Consider the following 16,925-nt stretch of genomic DNA (forward strand, 5'->3'; position numbering starts at 1 on the left):
CTAGAAAGCAATTGTCGGCGAAATTGGCCATGTTGCTTTGCTTATCGTCTTGCAGAAGATCTTCAGATGTAAGAGCACTCGACGTAACAGGTGGAGTGTTTACCCCGGAAGGGGTTTCTTTCCATATTACAGGTGGTACTAAAACATTGTCTCGACATATTTCTTACAATTCTTTCCCTGATAATGAAAAATTATGTGTGGTCCAATGTTTGAAGACTTACGAGGAATGTACCAAGGCCTTGCGGCCACAAGGCTGTACTCAGTTGTTGATTGCGATCCAAAAGCCCTTTAAGCCGGTGGTAGCTGCCACTATTGCCAGATGGCTTCGCTTCATTATGAAAGAAGCTGGTGTTGATACACAGATCTTTGGTGCTCATTCAGTGAGAGGCGCTATGTCGTCAAAATCATATGGTTTGGGTCAACTATGCAAGATATAATGCGTCGTGCAGATTGGTCTTCTGAATCAACGTTTAAAATGTTTTATTATAAGCCGGTGGGAGATATTACTTCAGTGGTATTTAATCAGCGTTAAACTAGCATAATCTGAAGCCTCCGGTAATGTAATAGAATCAAAAATTTGCTAGCATTCGCGACAAGAATTTTCAATTCTATTAAGGACACGGAGGCGAGGATTATCCCACCCGGCTTAATGTACAGTATGTAATAAGCTTGCCCACCCTATTATTCAGTGATTACGGTGGTGTTATTCCTTTATTTCAGGATCTGATAAGAAGTCAGATTGAACGACGTCGGATGTCAGGATGTTGACCTACAGATGTTCTTCCACGTTGGAGGAGTTGTGAATGTTCAAGTTTCGTTGGACTTATTTTGCCTCAAAGAATGAGGATGATGGGAGCACGCAAGGGTTTTTTATGGACTATGTGGGCGTGCCTATACTCATGTGTACTCATGGGAAATGAAGTTTGTTTTACTGTTTTTTGTGAAAATATCCATTTTCATTGGCTGCTGTGTTTTATGCAGTAAAGATTGAGAAGCATAATCCTCGCCTCCGTGTCCTTAATAGAATTGAAAATTCTTGTCGCGAATGCTAGCAAATCTTTGATCCCTCAGTGCCTCAGAGTGAATCTCACTGATTGCTGTGAGCCTCACGCCCTGGGCCCAATCACGCTCAATGACCTTGGACCCCACGTACTGTGACGTCCACAGCGTGGAGCATATCCTCCAGCCGTGGTCCGTGCAGGTAACAGCGGTGAGGCTGTGGGGACGTGTTGGGGGGAGGTTTCAACGGACAATGAGGAGGGAACATTAATTACTTATTTAATTTCCCCTCTGCGTTGTCCTTCGAAATCCCCCCTTACTCGGCCTCACCGCTGTTACCTGCACGGACTGTGGCTGATATCCTCACTCCTAGGAATAAAGGGGCCTATTTACGAGCGGAGTTCCGTCACTTTTTGTACCACACAACTTGGTGCAGGAGCGATGCAAGTCCAAAATGAGTAACCTATTTACAATATTTTGGAGTAGGGCAGTGCCACGAGCCTTCTAGGTGCGTTGCCCTGTGTCAAAAGAAAAGAGAAAGAAGACGTCATTTCTACAAGCTACGGCATATTCCTGTCCTGTCTGCCGGTGCACAGGTGCACAAACTGCAGCCTAGGGCCAACGCATGCACCCTTACACCACGGTGCAAGAGTGTCTGTTTCGTTGGTATGATTGTTTATGTGCACAAAAAGGAGCAAAGGAGACGTATTCCTCATTCTGTGTGGGCAGAACTTGAGGAAAAAGTAATAAAAGGGAAATGTAAACATTTCTCCTCATTTTTTACTTTTTCTTTTCTCCATGCTGTGCCTGCTTTGGGAAGGCTTTAGTTTTGGCGCTGCCCCAGATGTATGCTATGTTGTAAATCCAGTCGCGCCCGACATGGCTAGTGGGTGATGATGTGGACGTGGGGGATGGGTGGAGCGGCATTGGCACAGAGGCTCGGGGAGTAGGAGATATCAAAATAAAAAAATGTAAAAAACTTACCTTGAAGCCGGGCCTGCATTTTCTCTCCTCCTGCTCTGCTGGTTCTGACAGGAACTGAAAGCAGGCAGCCAGGGTCTCTCCCCTAAGCCAATCACAACGTTGTGATTGGTCGCACTGCCAAGACACAGTGAAGTGAGCATGACTGGTTAGGGCTTCCCGAGAGGGCCGACCAAACAGTCATTGCGCACTTAGGAGTGGGAAAACCACCCATCCCCTGCACTGCTTGGAGATCAGAGCAGCCGCGCCCAACCGCCTGCCGCAAAGCAGCAGGACACGAAACATAAAATGACAATAACTTCAAGTTATTGTCATTTTCTGGTTCTCACTTCTTAAAAGCAGCGGGGCGACGCTCCTCCGCCATAGTAGAGGAGGAGCCGCCACTGTGTAAATCTGGGGCAGTGTCAAAAACCATGGGTGTTGCTTGGGAATAAATGGCAGAAACCACAGAGAATGTGTGAGGTTTCAGTGGATATTTTTTATTTGCGCATCACCAAGTAAACGATCTCTATTGTATTTAATCTTTCTTTTCATCACACTTCGGAATTACATAAAAATGGGCTTTATTTTTTGTTTCCTAACTGGTGGTGGATTTTTAATATTTGTACAGATCATTAACAACTGTTTGAATTTTAGTTCGTGTTGAAAAATATCAGACTCTCTGTGTGCTTGCCAGACTGTCACATAGTTCACTCGACCAAATCCTCTCAATTTGCATCAAGAGAAAGAAAAGTAACCATGATCTCCAAATTAAAATAATAAGCTACAGTTTGTCAGAAAATATACCCGTCTTTAATGCACAACAAATGTGACACAATAAACACAACTTTTAAGCATTAATCACTCACCTTCTGAATTCAGGCATGGTCCTTTTGGGGGGCTAAAGCACCTTCCACTACTTGCAGCGCCTACGTAAGCAATATCAATCAAAAGAATAAAAGTAGACGAAACAATAACAATAATTAAACTAAGCAGCAGGTTGCCATATCGCAATAGCAATGTACATAATAATAATAATAATAATAGTAATATTAATACAGACACCTATAAAGTGCGACAGCTACCTCAAACAGAGGTGTCCCGGCGCTAAAGCGGGCAGTAGTGCAACGCTGGACAGCTCAAACGTCAGGCCCTCGGGCTCTTAGTCTGCCCTAAAGAGCCAGGTTTTAACCCCTTTCCTGAAGAGGGTCTCTGTATCTATGGTGCAGAAGTATCTCGGCAGGGAGTTCCACAGATTTGCTGCCCCGAGCATAAAGGATCTGCCCCCCATTCAACCCTTCCTGAAATGGGGAATGCATATTAAGTTTGACCTCAAGGATCTAGACTGCTTATATCCACGTAGTCTGTGTTTTAGGTAGCTGGGACATTTATTTATGTGTCTTATAAAGCGCACTGTCACCTTGCAGGCATCCTGGCGCTGGTGGCTCAAAGAGGGCGGAAGTGTCAGACAGAACCGGCCAGAATGGGCAAGTTACACATACTAAGGAAACAGCCAGGTTTTAACCTTTTTTCTGAACGGGAGAAGCTCCTTGATTTGCCTGATTTCGCAAGGGAGCGAATTCCAGAGCTTGGCCGCGGCCACCTCCAAAGATCTACCCCCTGATCTGGTCTTCCTAAACCTAGGCACTCTCACCAACCTAGCCATTGAAGAATGAAGCAGCCTGGTTGGGGAATACCACGCAAATGTGAATTGCAGGGGTAGAGGGCCTATTCCATGTAAGGCCTTGAAAACAAGGCAGAGGGCCTTAAATTGTACCCTCTGTCGCATAGGGAGTCAGTGCAGCTTCGCCAAGGCCGCCTGCGCATGTGCTCTCCTAGTAAGCCCCAGAACCAGCCAGCAGCCGCTGATTGCAGTCTTTGGAGCCTTTCCAAAAGGAAGCCAGGGGACTCCAGTAGCAAGGCATTACAGTAGTCCAGCCTACTGAGGATCGTACACCTTGCCACCAGGGTGCGCACCTGAGATGGTAATAATGGCATGATCTTCCGCAAAGACCGCAAAATAGCAAAACAGCAGGAGGTTGTCTTATTGACGTGTGTCTCCATGCTGAGCTTCTGATCAAGCATGACCCCGAGGTTGTGAACTGATTCCACTGGCCGCACTTTAGTCTCTGTCTCAGAAGGCCAAAAGTTCTCTGGAAATGGCCGGGAGATCTTATTCCCGGTGCTAAAGAGCACCTCCGTCTTCCCAGCATTAAACTGGAGGGAATTATTCTTTAGCCATCATGACGTATCACGCAGGCAATTGTGGAATACTTCCACAGGTGTAGAATCCTCTCCCTCAAAGAAGAGGATCATCTGCGTGTCGTCAGCGTAGTTTATTATTTTAATTTTGTAGGCTTTAATAAGTGAGATCAGAGGGCTTAAATATAAGTTAAAAAGAATGGGACTAATTGCTGATCCCTGTGGCACCCCATGTGAGACATTGGAAAAAGCCGATTGGAAGGGAGGCAGGGACACCGCCTGCTGTCTGTCCTGCAGAAATGAACGAAATCACCTCAGAGCGCTACCTCCCACACCAGCATCACTTAACCGTATCAAAGGCGGCAGACATATCAAGCAGGATCAAAACCGCTGCTTGTCCCCTGTCTGCACGCCTTTGAAGCTCGTCCACGGCAGTAACCAATGCTGTTTCGGTCCCATGAGCCGGCCGGAAGCCAAATTGATCTTCCTCTAATAAGTGATGCTGTTCCAGGTGTTTGGAGAGGGTTAGACTGACCCAGCGCTCCACAATTTTGGTAGGGAAAGGTAGCAGGGAAATGGGTCTGTAGTTCTTGGAACAAACCGGATCTAAAGAAGGCTTCTTCAGCAGGGGAGATATCACCGCCTGCTTCCACTGGGCTGGAACCGTACCCGTGGCAAAAGATTGATTGCAAATCAGGCAGAGAGGGGGAAATAATTCCTCCTCAAACTCCTTCTAGATCTTATGTGGCACTGGGTCCAAAGGAGAACCAGAAGAGATCCCCCTTGCAAGCCCGCTGAATGCTTCTTCCGTAAGTAGTGAGAACTCTAATGGAGGTTCACCCAACGACCAAACCTGCTCGTTGGTCTTGTCTGCCAGCGCCCCATGACCCGTGGCCAACGGACAGTCAGTCATAGAGGAGTCCTCCAAGTCCTCAATGATTAGCTCGATTTTCTCCTTAAAGAATTTGCAAGATTCTCAGAAAGTTACAGAGACGGAACAATGGAGTTCTTAGAACACTCAGGGCTAATAAGACTGTTTAGTATATTAAAAATGCTCCTAGAACTATTGGTATCATTACAGATCACAGAAGAGTAGTAGTCAGCCTTAGATTTCCTAATCTGATTCTTGTATTCTAAGGTTTTAAGCTTCCAATGCATCCTATAAGATTCCTCATATTCGCATCTCCAACATCTCTCCGCTTGTTTACAACCATGCTTCAGGTTCCTAAGCGTGTTGTTAAACCAAGGGGCAGAGATTTTCCCCTTGCAACCTTCGTAATCTTAGTGCAGAGTGAGACATAGTTCTCCTCAGTTTGCTTATCCAAAGCAAAACACTCTCCCACTTTTTGACATGCATGGCTTGGAATACCAGTGTGAAGACCTTAAATTTAATTCTTTTTTCCACTGGGAGCCAATGAAGCACTTTTAGATGCGGAGAGACATGCTCGCAAAAAGGCACTCGCCTGATCAGTCTCGCAGCCGCATTTTGCACTATCTGCAGCCGCTTAATCAGGTTCTTAGGCTGAACCTGGTAAAGGCCATTTACAGAGTCCAGCCTAGATGTCCCTAAGGCATGTACTATTCTTTTCCGGCACTCCTCTGGCAGCAACTGCAGAAATTTCTTCAAATTTCTCAGTTCACAAACGCAGGTAGCTGTCACCTGGCGTATCTGAGCTGAGAATGAGAGGTCAGCCTCCCACTTCACACCCAGATTTTTTATACAATCTGCCGGGGAAAGGTGGGGGCCCATTTCTATAGGCCAACAGAGATCTGGGGCAAGGGGTGACTCTTTCCAGAAGAACAGTACCTCTGTCTTTCCTGCGTTGAGCTTGAGTTTGTTGTTGCTCATCCGCATCGCAATGTCTTTCAGGCACCCCTTGAAACTCTTGAAGGGGACCTCGGTTTGCTCTTTAAAAGTAAAGACCAACTGGGTGTCGTCCGCGTAGGAGATCGCTTTTATCCGCCAGTTGGCTATCAGGGTGATCAAAAGAGGCAGGTACAAATTAAACAAGAGAGGGCTCAGTGCTGAACCCTGAGGGACTCCACACCAGAGCTGTTTTGGTTTAGACAGAAAAGGTTGGTGCGCAACCTTCTGTGTGCAATTATCCAAGTAGGATTTCAACCAAGCCAGAACCGTGCCTCCAATGCCTCCTTGCTGTCTCTCAGACAGCAAGGTATGGTCGATGGTATCAAATGCCGCCGACAGATCCAGGCGCACCAACATTGTGGATGCCCCTGCATCTGCCGCATGACTAACTAGCTACGCTCCCTCCAGGAGGGCTGTCTCTGTACTGAATCCCAACCTGAAACTAGATTGTGTATCGTGCAAGATGCCCTCCCTCTCGATAAAGGTAGACAGTTGGCGCTGCACCAGCTTTTCCAACATCTTAGCAGGAGCTGGCAGCAAAGAGATGGGCATATATTTGGTCAAATCCCCATGATCCCCATTCGTTATTTTCTTCAACGGGAGGAGAGTAGCGTGTTTCCAGATATCTGGAAAAATACCAGACGTCAGGGAAGAGACATAGGTTATCGTTATTTAAATTTTCCAACATGAACGACATGTTTGGAAGCATTGGTGGCCATTTTGGGATGGTAAAGTAACGGCACATTAGGGACAATACCATTCCAAGATAGCTGTGTAGTTTAGGAGCAATGGCAGCACAGGATGCGGCGGATTTCAAATGAGCCGAGCAGCACTTTAGCAACCTGGGAGCTGCAGAATGTTTTACAAAACAAAATACAAAAGTGAAGAAACAAAATTAAAGGGGACCCAGAAAAAGTAACAAAATGGAAGCCTGTAGAACTCGCTCCCAGCCCTGGCACAGAAGGGCACTCATTGTCAGACAGATGTGCACATGTGATCAGGCAAAAAGTGTCACTCAAAGGCTATGGAGCCAATGGCTCAGTGAGCTGATAAACAGCCAGACGCGGTATGCAGTCATGGACCGACAATCAGTGTGACTAATACTGGAACTAACCAATGGCAGAAGAGGGCTGGCCAACCTCCATTGACCCGCTGACCATTTCAGCGACTCCTCTCTGTGTTTTTCACTGAGTTTTCTGCTTTCTGCTTTCTTGCTGTGGGTCCCTCTTCCCCTGCACACAATTAGTCAATATTACACTCTATCACCTACCCAGCCGGACTTCGGGCTAATGCTCCTGCGTCTCTACTGACCTTACCTTCCCCCTCTCCCTTCCCCCAACCCTCCCCTCTCTCTGCTCCTACTCTTTCGAGCTTCAAGCTCAAGTTCAAGTTCAAGTTCAGAAATTTGTGTAGCACACTACTCACCCAGAGGGTCTCAAGGCGCTTGAGGGAGGGGGGTGTATTACTTATCGAATATCCAAGTTTTTAGTTGCTTTCTGAAGGCGAGGTGGTTCTGTGTGAGGTGGGTGGGGAGAGAGTTCCAGGTTTTGGCCGCTAAGTAGGAGAAGGATCTCCCCCCCATGGTGGATTTATGGATGCGCGGAATAGCGGCGAGGGGCTTGATTAGACGATCGTAGTTGGCAGGAGGGGGTGTAGAAGGACAGTCGCATGTTGAGGCATTCGGGTCGTTGGTCGTAGAGGGCTTTGTGTGCGTGGGGAGGCGGAACGTTATTCTCTTGTTGACGGGGAGCCAAAGGAGGTCTTTCAGGTGGCCAGAAATGTGAGCTTGCCGAGGGATGTCCAATATGAGTCTGGCTGAGGTGTTTTGGATTCGTCCTTTGCCCTCACATGCCCTTTGTCCCCACCCTGTTTTTCTGTGAACCTCTTCCCTCGCCACTGAACTATTTTGTCTGATGCCCAATGGAGCTACTTGGTTTAGCTATAGGGGAGATGGGTCGTGGATTCCCTCCTTGGTCGTCACCTACCCAGTCAGTCTTTAGGCAGACTTCTTTTCGTCTCTCCTTATTGTCTCTCCCCTAGCTACTATCCTCTCTCCCCTGAATCTCTCTCCCCTGCCTGCTACTCAGCCTACCCCCTTGTGCCCTTTGACTAAGCACTCCTCCTCCCCTTGTTGGGGAAAGATCCAATATTTATACTCTGGAGTCTCAGCGAACCCGCTGAGAGAGTCCACTGCGCCAATGGAGCCACTTACACTTGAGGTATGGTATGTATTTGAGCTTATATAGCGCACAGCTACCAGCAGTGGGTTTCCCAGCGCTTGCTTAGGGAACCCGTCCTGGTATTCCCCTGTGAGATAACCCCGGCAGGGTATCCACAAGGTGAAAGCCAGGCATCCCGCCGCTGTGGAGATTAAGCAAGCTATTGCCCAGAGTCGCAGAGTGTGAACCCGTGAATCAAGTAGGCACCGGAGCGAGAATTATCAAGTCCGTGGAATTTTTAGCCCAAGACCCGCCGAGGCGGGGAATTGAACCCTGGTCCAGGGCCGATCTCAGCTTCCGGGTCAGACCCGCCGAGGCGGGGAATTGAACCCTGGTCCAGGGCCGATCTCAGCTTCCGGGTCTGCCGCCTCTAACCCCTGAGCCACACTTCTCCACATGGTATGGCACCCCTTGCCAAAGCACTCTCTCTCCCCTTTTTGGGAAATGATCCAGTGTGTAGGCCTTGGAGTCTCAGAGACCCCTCTGAGAGAGTCCACTGCGTAAAAGGAGCCTCTCGCAACAGAGATAGGGAAGTGATACCACTTCCCCAGGGATCACAGCTTACTGGACTTTGGACGTTGCCTTGACTCGTCTACCGGTTTGTGTCCCCGTCACCCTTCCCCTCCTCTTCCCATGCTGTGTCTCTCACCCTCCCCTCCTCTTGCCCGCCTTCATTACCTGTCTACTTCCCCTGCTCCAACCCCCCTCCCCTGAATCGCTCATCTTGCCTGCTGTTTCCCCTTACGTATTTGTGCTTATTGTTTATCTCTGCCTTACAAGTAACTATGTTGCCATGCTCTAAGACTGTGTAACCTTTGTAACAATGCAACCTGTAACTATGATCTGATGCTCATGTAAAGCGCTCTGATACCTCCGGGTCTAGCCAGCGCTATATAAAACTTTAAATAAATAAATACTTAAATATTTAATGCTGTGCCGGAATCTTCCAAGCTGCAGTAAATTCAAATCGTAGTGGCAGTTCCGCCAAAGGAGATGAGGAGCATGCCCCACCCCCACACACTGCACAGAAAGCGTGAGAACAATGGTAATAAAAATATTTAATACCTCATTATTTTTTACTCTCTGCCATCAAACGGAGTGTGAGGGAAGGGCGGGCCAGAGCGTAGCTGCTTCTAATTGGCAGCAGTGAGGAGTGGCAACTTCAGGTTGAGGTGGGTATGTCGATTTGCTGCCTGGCTACAGCCAGACCGACACGCGCAATTCAAACCTCTCCAGCCCCACTGTCTTAGACAACTGGGTTTGAGAGTAGTCACAGGCCTACAGGGCCTTCTGGAGCGCAGAGCCAACCCACTCCATCCAATCCAGATGCTTCACTCATGCTGCTTAACAGCATGAGGGCAGTGCCTTGATTGGATAAAGGAGTTGGCTGTAGGGTCTCGCTCTCTGACTGGAGTCAGGAACATCAAGGACATGCTAAAGAACATTGAAGACGTGCTGCAGGCAGTGTAAGGTAAGTGAAACTTAGTTTGTTTTGTTGAATGTTTATTTTGCGCCTCCCCGATTTAATATGTCTCTAACCGCCACACCTGAGATGGAAATGAACAGCGTAAACAACAGCTTTTCTGCTGCATACTTCCTAAAATCACAACATAGCAAAAGGATTACTAAAAGCTGAGAGAAAAAATAAACATGAAAAAGTAAATATAAAGATAAAACAAGGTCAGTATAAAAGGCAGAATGTTTTTTTTCTTTACTGGGAAAGTAGAAGAAGGATATGACTGGTCGGGGGTGGGCAGGTGGGCGGGTCAGGGAACAGTGGCTAGCCTTATGTTATGGGCGCTGACTGTTTGGTAGGGCCCAGGCCCTATTAAGGTATAAAACAGGTATATACAATCTTCAAAAACACCCACGCTGTGGTGATTAAAGTTTGAAATGGCGGCGTTTACGTGAACCGTCACCCATCATGTTTCAGCCCTAATGTGCTTACGAGTGAAGACCCCAGTAAAATTGTATATACAACCGCAAAAGCCTATTTCTTTCACCCCCAGATAAATCTCGAACTTTCACTCTGTGCTTTAGGCGAAGGACACTCTCTTCTCCATAGGGCCACTGGTATTATAAGCAGCCTGCGCGGCGTGTAGTCACGATTTCTGCCTTGACGGTTACAAAAAGTATATTTAATCTTGCATTCATATTTTCACGGTCAGATGCAAAACAATTAAAGCCAAGCCTCAAACACATCCACTACTGTGATGGTTAAAGTTTGAGCAGTGCTTAATTTGAGCTGGTGCTTTCCGGAGCTCAGCACAGCGCTTAATTGGTTTTCGGTGCTCTGCACTGTCACCTAATTGTCAACACCGTACTGAGAGCAGTCAGTCACATGGTGGCACTCCTCATCTAATTTAATGACGAGCAGAACAAAGGTTGTTTATAAATACATTACACATTAAAATAATGCTAATACCTGCTTCCCCGACCATTGCTTTAGTTTTGGGGACCTGGAATAATCTGAACGGGCACATTTACATGGGAGAGATGATTAGTCGTTGTTTTGGCAGCGATGACAAGGGCGATGGGCGGTGCAAGCTGCAGTGGCCCCCTGCTTAGAGCTCTGGCACTTAATATTTTACAAATTAAGCACTGAGTAGAGTCAGTGGAATTTACTGGATTCGGTTAACAGATCCATTACGCTGAAGTGCATGAGACTGAAGACGAAAACAATAAACAGAAGCATTTGCAATGCAACAGGACTCGCATTTACGTGAGTCTGAGCTATTGCATTGCAAATGGTTGTTTTTTCAAAGTGCCTCATGCTGCGCTTTCAGGTTAATGGAAGCCGTGCCCTTTTCTTTTGATGGGCATTGCCTAAAAAAGGGGCGGGCCGCCATTAAAGTGAAAGCAGGGTATGGGGCGCTTTTACAAAAAAAGCATTTGTTTGCCAAGACAAGCAAATGCTTTCTTTTGCGCCCCATACTGCGGTTTCACTTTAATAGCAGCCACGGACCTTTCTTTAGACACAGCTCGTCCACTAACTAGTACTAGTAAACAAAAATAAGCGGTTCCAGCTGAAGCAGCGCACGTCCTGCCTACAGTAAGAAAAACTCAATGAAGAAAATAGTGCTTACAGACTAATTTACACGTACCGTGTAACAACTGAAGTAAAGGGGCCAGTAGCCATGGGAGTTACAAATGAAGACAAGGCGGAACTAAGAAGTCGAATCAGAAGCCAGCATTTACGAAGGACAAAGACAGAAGCCAATGACAAATATGGGCGGAGAGTGGGTGGGGCTTCCATTCCACATTCCAGTACAGCAAGTCTTGCAGATCAGCACATGCGCGCAGACTCTTGGCTCGACTTGAAAATGCTTTTCCCTTGGAAACACAATCCTAACTATAACTTCCTAATGACAACCACCAGTAGGTAATATAGATATACATTTTACATTTTGATGTATTGAGCCTTCTGATATGATTCATTTTTTCAATATTTTTAAAACTTTTATTTTTGGTTTAAACAAATATCGCAGCAATCATATGAATGCAGGTGTCAGAGGCATGTGACCATTCACACCTGGTAGTTCTGTTTCTCACAATTAGAGTACCAATAGCAATGCTGATCCAATTAGTTTAGTCTCACAAATTAATACATATGATCTGCTTTCTCATTGGTGTAAGCATGAGTAGCTTCTCTCTTCTCTGTAAGGTGGGCAATCTTATCAAGGACATTTTTCGAATATAGGTGCATTAAAAGAAATTAAGCTAGTAGGTTCCTGAAGCACATAATGTTTACGGTCGAAACAATAAAACGTGCTGGCTTAGTTGGCTCTCCCTCCTCAAGTCTCCGTAACAATTAAAGTAGGGTGGCCAGATTTTCAGAAGGAAAAACCAGGACAGAATAGACATAGACATAGACATAGGACTATGTTTTGTCCGGGTCCTAATCACGGTCCACGAGCCACTGGTCACAATCTTGATAAATGCTTCTTGCTTTTCAGTCACATTTCCGGAGATTGAACTTCTCACACACCTCTTAGCGCTTTCTCCTTCCTCAATTTAAGTGCAGCTGTGTATTACATTCTAGTCTTGACAAGAAATTTCCCCTGATGAATGACAGATTGTCCGAAATAAATTGGGAATTAAGAATTATTACACTCAGAAGAAATTGTTGTGATGCAATAAAAATCAAAGATCCACAAAACTATGGATTTGCATTGAGATTGAGTGGGTTCAATACAGAATAATACATTCTTAAAAATATCCAATTAATGGGTTTGTAATTGATTAAGGGCTTTGGACTAATTGCCCATTATATGAAGTGCGGCTTTGGACTACAATTACCCTTAATTATTGCATCTTTAATTCTTCTCTCTTATTTTTGTCTCAATTTTCTCATTATTTGTCTACATCTTTATCAGTCATTAGAAACAATCCCACTTCAGGTGACATTTCCTTTCTCGATGTTTATTTTGCATTCGCCTTCTATTATTCATCTAGCATCACTGAATTACTCACATGACCTTTCACCATTCATTCCTTGCCTCGAACTCCAGGTCTAGGCTCAGTTTCACCTCATACATAGCACATCTCAGATACTCAGGGCCTGATTCACAAGGGGCCCCCGGATTGGTGATGGAGGCCCCGCAGTCGTGGGGGAGTCTCTGCACTTGTGGTGGAGGCCCGCAGTCATGGGGGAGTCTCTGCACTCGTGGTGGAGGCCCCGAAGTCGTGGGGGAGTCTTTGCACTCGTGGTGGAGGCCCGCAGTCGTGGGGGAGTCTCTGCACTCGTGGTGGAGGCCCGCAGTCGTGGGGGAGTCTCTGCACTTGTGGCAGAGGCCCGCAGTCATGGGGGAGTCTCTGCACTCGTGGTGGAGGCCCACAGTCGTGGGGGAGTCTCTGCACTCGTGGTGGAGGCCCGCAGTCAGGGGGGAGTCTCTGCACTTGTGGTGGAGGCCCGCAGTCATGGGGGAGTCTCTGCACTCGTGGTGGAGGCCCACAGTCGTGGGGGAGTCTCTGCACTCGTAGTGGAGGCCCACAGTCATGGGGGAGTCTCTGCACTCGTGGTGGAGGCCCACAGTCGTGGGGGAGTCTCTGCACTCGTGGTGGAGGCCCCGCAGTCGTGGGGGAGTCTCTGCACTCGTGGTGGAGGCCCCGAAGTCGTGGGGGAGTCTCTGCACTCGTGGTGGAGGCCCACAGTCGTGGGGGAGTCTCTGCACTCGTGGTGGAGGCCCACAGTCGTGGGGGAGTCTCTGCACTCGTGGTGGAGGCCCGCAGTCATGGGGGAGTCTCTGCACTTGTGGTGGAGGCCCCGCAGTCATGGGGGAGTCTCTGTAATTGTATTTGTAATTACATTTATAAGGCGCACAGCTACCCACATGGGGTCTCCCGGCGCCTCTTGAAATAGCGCTAAGGTAAAACTAGCAGTTATCATTGAGGGAAGAGCCAGGTTTTAAGGTCTCTGCGAAATTTCATCAAGGATGGCTCAAGTTTCAGTGTGACCGGGAGAGAATTAAACAGCCTAGGAGCCACACAAGAGAAGGAGCGTCCGCCCATTCTCATCAGTTTAAAATGCGGAATCAAAAAGTTTCCTTGAGATGAGGATCTAAGGAGGCGAGGTGGGGAATATTGTTGGACGAGAGACTGTAGGTAGGCCGGAGCCGACCCTTGCTTGATCTTATGCATAAAACAGAGGGCTTTAAATTTGACTCAGCTTTCAATACGGAGCCAGAGTAAGTCTTTGAGAAAGGGGGAGATGGAAGATCTCCATGGGACTTTACATAGAAGGCGAGCGGCCGAGTTTTGGACAAGCTGGAGTTTCCTCTGAATCTCCAAGGTGACTCCAAGGTAAAGCACATTGCCGTAGTCCAGGCGAGAGGTGACCAAAGCCTGGACCACAGTGCGCCTTGTCGAGACTGGGAGCATCCAGAGGATTTTCCGAAGCCACCCTAAGATGGAAAAACAGGTAGCCGCCACCTTGACCACTTGTTGCCGCATGGAGAGCGAGTCATCCAGAACAAAAGCAAGATTTCCTACCTGCGGAACTGGGAGAGGTGGAGGGCCCATTTCCGACGGCCAATGGTGGGGGCCCCAGAGGTGCTTATGCTTGCCCAGAATAACCACCTCTGTCTTGTCTCCATTCAATTTCAGGAGGTTCGCCTGCATCCACTCTGCCACTCGGCTGAGTCCTTGTTAAAGAACAGATGAAGTACTTGATTCAGCCGAGGAAAGGGAGAAAATGATCTAAGTGTCATCTGCGTATGAGTAGAGGGAAAGACCAGCGTCTTCCACAATGGTTGCCAGGGGCCTCACATAGATGTTAAAGAGCATAGGGCTCAGTGAGGACCCCTGCGGCACCACAATGCGCAAATGAACACACAGAAGTAGAGGAGTAAGAGGAAACAACCTGAAATGACCGGCGGCTCAGGAACGAGGACAGCCAGGCCAGAGCAGGACCAGTCACCCTGGCCGCTTTCAATGCTTTCAGAAGGATAGAGTGCGAAACCGTATCAAATGCGGCGCTTAAATCAAAAAGAATAAGCGCCGAGGTTTCGCCCTGATCGAGACAAGAGCGTAGGTTCTCAGTGAACCCCAAGAGGAAATGGGAACGAAACCCAGACTGGGACGGATGTAAAAATCCTGTAGTCTCCACATGAGAGGTAAGATGTGTATTAATATGCCTCTCCAGGATCTTCGAGAACATAGGCAGCAAGGAGATGGGCCGGATTTTGGAAAGCGTCTTAGAGTCTGCGCCAGTTTTTTTTAGAAGTGGAACCACCATGGCTCTTTTCCATTCATCCGGGACAATGGAACCCGTAGTGAAGAATTCAAGAGATCTTGAATGACCAAAAGTAGGTCAGAAGATAGCTGTCGAAGGATATCCATAGGAATTGGGTCCAGAGAGAACCTGAGTTTACCTTAGTCATACAGGCGATAAACGAATTCTGATCTAACATGGGGCCACTCCGAGATCTGTACCTCCGGAGATGGGGAGCCCAATATATCCAAAGTGGGGGGATCAGGAGGTATCCTAGGAGGAGCCGATGAAAGGGAGTTAATGATAGTTTCGACTTTAGATATGAAAAAGTCTGCAATTTCGTTGCATTCAGATTCCCCTAGAGTTGGTGGGGTGGGGGAAGTATTCAAACCTGCTAACTTCTTTACCATTGAGAAAAGAGCTTTCGGCCGATTAATGGCCCTATTGAAAGACGCCGAGACGTAGAAGGCTTTCGCCTTTCTACAGGCTCAGTGGTACTGCCTGAGTGCTGATCGATATGTCAGTTTGTCACTAAGAGCATATGTTTTTCTCCAAGATCTCTACTGGTGTTTACATTCGGAATTCAGTGTTTTCAGGTCGTCCGTAAACCATGGGGCTGGAGAAAGGTGTGAAATAGGTCGTCTGGGACATGGCGGCAGATGGCGGTTGATGTTAGAGGTCAGCCAGTGGGATACGTCCTGATTCAGAGAAGTACACATTAGCTTTGTATCAGGGCAGCTAGCAGAAAGGCTCTGCACTCGTGGTGGAGGCCCACAGTCTTGGGGGTTTGAATCTAACTCTGAGCACGAAAGAGATAAAAAAAATTGTTGTCTTGAGAAAGGTGTTTGTTATAAAATAATACACCGAAACGCGTCGACGCATTTGATATAAACACCCAAAATTCAAGGAACCAAGTCTCAGAACTGACCAATTGGAGTCTGGCCCATATAAATGTGATTCCTTTGAATTGGTACACCGATGATTATATACCAAACCACGGAATTTAAATCTCTTTCAGGTTTTTAACTATACTATGTTGAGTGATGTTTTTTGTAATTATACTGTCACTGTGAAAGTTTTTAATGTTTTTAATGAAATGTGAATATCAATAAAAATACTAACTGTATTATTAAATTGTTCAGGTGCCTTTATAATAAACCTCAGGGTAGGGAGATTGAGACTATGATCCACTTACTCACAGAACATTAGGTAGAGTTTAAGGTGGACATTGAGGTACACGGATGTATGGTTGTGATGAATGTTTGATTATTGACCCCAAGGGATTATTCATTTTTTTATTCAAGATGATTCATATACATTTTTTTTTAACATTTGATCTGATTACTATATGAATGTAAATAACAATAAAGCATAAATGAAAATTGTGAGAACATGCCTGCTTTTCTTAATATTTCACTTCGAAAGTATGCGATTGTATTTGTTTAACGGGCGGTGATTTGTATAGGGTCACTGGAAAGTCCACAAGGTTGTCCCTGTCCCCCCCAGAATTTTAGTGTCTCCTACCCCCCTGGCTGGGTGAGATCATAAGACACAGATTACAGCAGCATTCTATAGATGAGTCACAAGTAAGACTATAGAAAGACTACAAAACATGTAATCATATTTACAACAAGTCACTTCGATGAATGCCAAACTCCTATGACGTAACTGGTGCATGGGGCTGGTGCCTACATTGAACCCATGCACGAGCACACGACATGCGCACGAGCTGTGTCAGACGCTTTAATGGACACAGTTTGATCAACTGGGAATCACAGAGCAAACCTCTGTCCAGTGGCTACTTTTAGGAAGGAAAATGTAACGGAAGATGAACATAAACACGCGCTAAGACTGCTTCCATCTATGAAACTGCCGCCCACAATTATTTAGGAAGGGGAATTAGCTCAGATGGTAGAGCGCTCGCTTAGCATGCGAGAGGTAGCGGGATCGATGCCCGCATTCTCCA

At 46.8% G+C, this 16,925-nt stretch overlaps 1 non-coding gene across 1 annotated transcript; it reads left to right on the top strand.

The window, feature by feature from the left end:
* The first annotated feature begins 16,852 nt into the window (after positions 1-16,852).
* TRNAA-AGC (transfer RNA alanine (anticodon AGC)) lies at positions 16,853-16,925 on the top strand. The gene has a single exon. It is a non-coding gene; the product is annotated as a tRNA-Ala (tRNA).

The sequence above is a fragment of the Lissotriton vulgaris genome, chromosome 1_1 (assembly GCF_964263255.1).
Source record: "Lissotriton vulgaris chromosome 1_1, aLisVul1.2, whole genome shotgun sequence".
Lineage (NCBI taxonomy): Eukaryota > Metazoa > Chordata > Amphibia > Caudata > Salamandridae > Lissotriton > Lissotriton vulgaris.